This window comes from Monopterus albus, unplaced genomic scaffold (assembly GCF_001952655.1).
Source record: "Monopterus albus unplaced genomic scaffold, M_albus_1.0 scaffold54.1, whole genome shotgun sequence".
In the NCBI taxonomy this organism is placed as follows: domain Eukaryota; kingdom Metazoa; phylum Chordata; class Actinopteri; order Synbranchiformes; family Synbranchidae; genus Monopterus; species Monopterus albus.
Window position 1 is genome coordinate 1,448,934 of NW_018127934.1, and position 4,537 is coordinate 1,453,470.

The 4,537-nt window shown below is 38.3% G+C and overlaps 1 protein-coding gene across 1 annotated transcript in view; it reads right to left on the reverse strand.

The window, feature by feature from the left end:
- Positions 1-4,537, reverse strand: part of ctnna2 (catenin (cadherin-associated protein), alpha 2) — a 387,665-nt gene that overhangs the window by 76,810 nt on the left and 306,318 nt on the right. The gene's annotated exons all lie outside the window — the stretch shown is intronic.

Below are 4,537 nucleotides of genomic sequence, written 5' to 3' on the forward strand. Positions count from 1 at the left end.
ACATAGGTAAAGAGATGGAATAGAGGTCATATTATTAATAATATTGCAGATGGCTTCACTGTATTACATTTGGAAATGATTACATATTACTTAGTATCGTAATGAATATGATGCAGTGACATATTGGGGTGAGAGGGCAGAGAGAGAGAGAGAAAAACCCAAGAAGGAAAGTGAAAAAGAAGAGAAGAACTCTCAGTGGAGAGGAGTGTAAATTGCTTGTAACATGGCATTTTTCCCATAAGGCCTTTTACTGGGGCAGACTTTGTGACTTATAACTTTGTTTATGAAATGGTTTTGTACCCAACTGACAGGGGACTGGCTGTGTTATAAAATGGACCCTGATATTACTCACTGGGATATCTGATGAGTTGCCAAAGGGAGCAGTATAGAAACCACAACAGACAGGTCCTTTGTCTTACACAAAGAGGGAGCTATTCATATGGGACCAGCACTAAGATAGACGAGAATACACTGTAGGGAACAGAGTGGAGTCCCACACATGTACTGTAGCATCACCGTTTATTAGTTTCAGTCTTGAAATGTCCCTCAGTAATTTGTCGTGATCCTCTGCACTAAGAAGTCTACAGGCTATACAATATTATTAACACAGTCCAACTTAATACTGTTTTAATACATTATTGTTGTGTTGTGCTATTGTAATTGTAATGGTTGGGAATAAGGCCAATGCCAGAGCCATCTTCACTCTATGTTAGTGCAGTAACAGCACAGGAGAGCTGCACAAGAATTTCTATATGCCTAGATTGTATAAATGGCAAATAAAGATCTTGACTTGACTTGAGATGTGTGGCAGTACGCACACTCATTCTGAGACAGGTGAAAAACAGTGATCTGGGTTATTACCCTGCCTTAACTGTGATTAGCCCAACAGGAAATAGTAATGGGAGTATAACGGTGGGGTGATTTTTTCCAATTTTACCAAACAATTGTTGTTTGGTAGAACTGTAAAATAGTAAACCAGAATCAAGAGCAGAATGCTGTAGTCACACTATGCAAAACTTACAAAATTAGACTTATACTCTGTCAGCAACGATAAAGACTCAGATGAAATGACTAATATTAAAATTAGGGGAAAGTCTATTCCTATCTATTACTATGACCTGGATGACTGAGAATTTGCACGGGCATCTATTCCTATCTATTCTGCACTTTAATTCCAGTGCTGACATATATTTTTGTGCATTAAAGGCAACAGAGTCATCAGCCTTTAATCAACAAGACTCTTTTTGGTTTAGCTGTGAAGTTTAAAAGATTAAAGATATTTTAAAAATGAAAAGAATGGATTAATCTGTCTGCTACAATAGCTTTTAGAAATCTGCTCTGCAGAAAGTTTCTTGAACATTACAAGTTATTGTTGTTACTGAGTGACATGCATTAGTTGATGCCAGGTATGTACAGTATGCACAGGATAAGAGAGTGCAAGTCTCCGGATACTCAAGAATGCCCAACAGTGAAACTGATTCTGATGGCGGGTTTGAGTTGAGAGATGATACAGACAGTGATTTCCCAAGTCGCAGTCTCTCCTGCACCATCAGCATTTTAATGCCCGCACACCACTCCCAGAGAAATCCATCTTCAGTCTTTCAGATCTCACCTCCCTCCATGCTCCACCCCACCGTCTCGCCTATAGCACTCCTGCATTTCACTAACACTTAAAGGAAACAGAGCAGGAATTCCAATAGATAGTAAAGGCTCTGCTCATTACAAGTTTGTGAGGCAGCTATTTGTCTCTCTAGTCGAGCAGTGCCATAATGGTTCGAGCTCTGAATGCAGCGAGTTTTTGTTTCACATATTAAAACGTGAGACTTCTGAAGAAATATTATTCATGTTGTCCTGTTCCCAGAGTGTCATCTGTGGCTGCAGAATGTTATTCACATGAAATGTTAGAAATGAAACACATCAGTGAAGCAATAATGCTGTCATGATCCACAGACATACAGGTAGCTATAGATAGAAAAATAAAGAGAACTAGAATTACTGCTTCATGGTTGTATGCTGCTGCCAACCAGTCAGATTCACAGGAATGGGACAGAGGTCACTGACCTTTGACCACAAAACTTTAAGATAAATAAATGAATGAATTAATGAAGTGTTTGAGTTCTATAATGGACCCATATGCATTTTCATTTAGGTATATTGTAACTCCATATCTTCTTATTTGTCCATGACTCTTATCCTGTACAGCGCCTCAGTCTTGCCTTCCAAGAAGGAGAAGAAGCCAAAATTAACAGCAGCAAAGGCCACCTGATATGGAAGTGCCTAACAAGAAGCTGTGTGAAATAATTAAGATAGTGCATATACTTAACAAAAGTTGACAGAAGAATATCTGTGTTGCTCGCTGATAAGAGAGAGGGTCGTGTGCTCTTCAAAAAGGAGACTAGCATTAATTTTGCTTTGGTATTGCATTTGCTTTTTATGGGGGAAATGTTTGCATTTGTAGGATTAGACACCTGCACAAAAACCTCCTCCCACAGTCCAAAGACATGCCGCTTAGTTTGACTGGCGACTCTAAATTAGACAATATTCGGAAGGGCATCTGGCGTCAAAACACGGCAAGTTTAACGTGTGCATGGTCAATTTAGTGGGAGCAGATGATTTGCTGTGGCGACTCCTAGCGGGAACAACCGAAAGTAAAAGAAGAAGAAGACACCTGCACAAAAACAGATGCATATGAGAAGCTTTTGCAAACACCCATTATAATTAATGTATGACTCAAAAAGGAAGAAATAAATGTATGCTTTAAGAATTGCAAAAATATATATTGGAATATTATGTGTACACACATGTACTGAGAGGCAAACTCTGCCAGCCTGACTTGTTTACAATTCAGCAGAGTTGCATGCAAAAACAGAAAATTTAAATTTGATAACTGTGGTGGATTTCTTACTGTTTACAGTTGCACTTCGGTTTTTGTTAAGTTTTACTTGTGATTCAAAACACATAGTACCTTGGGGTCAGCACAGGAAGGTTTCTCATTAAAATGTCAAGAGCAATCGCGGTATAAACAGCTGGAATCATGGCTGAAGGCAAACAGCCTGAGCAAATCAGAAATTAAGTAATAGCTCTTTTATATGATATGTGTCAGGGAGCATGGGAAGCTGATTATTTAGAGGAGAGTGGAAAAATGAAAAGGGGGGGGGGCTGACTGATCCTCAACAGTCTAAGGAGAAACACATTAGCTACCTCATCACAGAGCCATGATTTAATGGAATCCAGTTGCTTTCGTTTTTTGTTTTTTTTTTGGCATCAAGAGGAGAGTCTGATAATCTGATCAAAATACATGAGTGTATGTACCCTTTCAGGTAGAACTTAACTATAAGTAACTAAACGTGTTGAAGATTGACCTTTTTTTATCGCATATATAAATATGTCCACCAGTACCAAATGTGGCAGCTGTTATCATGTATGGCAAGATGTTAGAAAACAACTGAACTAAATGAGAGTTTATTGTGGCAAGCACAGTCCTGGCAGTCATGCTTACTTCAGGACAAAAGCCAGAGATGATCAGACTGTTTAACACCATTAGAGGTTGCACAGCATTCACTGGGTAGTGATATATCAGTGAGACAAGCCGACACCCTGCATAACCTTCAGGGTTGCTTCATTCTTACTGGCTGACAACGAGCCTTTAGGAAAGGGGTTCCCACCTTTTTTTATGCTATGGCACACATGCTGACAAAGAAACAAACATGCATCATGGGCCCCCACTAAATATTAAATCTAAATAATTATAAAATATTACACACATGGAATTCACTGTGTGTATAACTTAATGAAATTGTAAAGCTTGAGCTTGGATGACAAGCAACAAGACATGTTGCTATGGAATAATTAATGCAATCTGGAGTTTTCCAAAATCTTCCCACACATCCTGTTTGGCAACAGGGTTGTGCAAACAAGCTTTGTAAGTGGTAATGTTCGGATTCTGCAGGCTAGACACCTTTATGGACTGAATAATTTTGTAATGCTGAGAAATAGCTGTGACAAATAGCAATTGTGACCTACTTATGTCTAAACACTCACTTCAGAATTTTTGTCCAATTCAGCAGCGAAAATAAATAAAAACAACTCTGACATACCTTATAAAATTGACACGCAAACAATTTTCTATTTACACAATTACCATTCATCAGGAATCCTATCTCTGGCCACCTGGTGAATTTAAGCTAAACATTTGCTCTGCTTTGTTTTTTTATCCCCTGACAGAAATATCTGTCTCTTTAACTGCTGAATGCTCCACTATGATTATCAGCTAGTTGCTAGCTTGTATGCATTATAAATAAATATGTATATATACACACACACAGGTATATACAGTATATATCAGTGCATATCCTCAAAACTGTTTACATAGAAAAGCTGCAGCATTTCACAGATAATCTTGAGTTTTTAGTCTGAACAGAGTCACAGCTGACAAGACTCATGGCAGCTGTTTCTTCTTAACAGGATAACCCTCAACAATTAAAAAACAGCTGTACTAATCAACAAACTAATGGCAGAAATGGAAATGACTTCAACA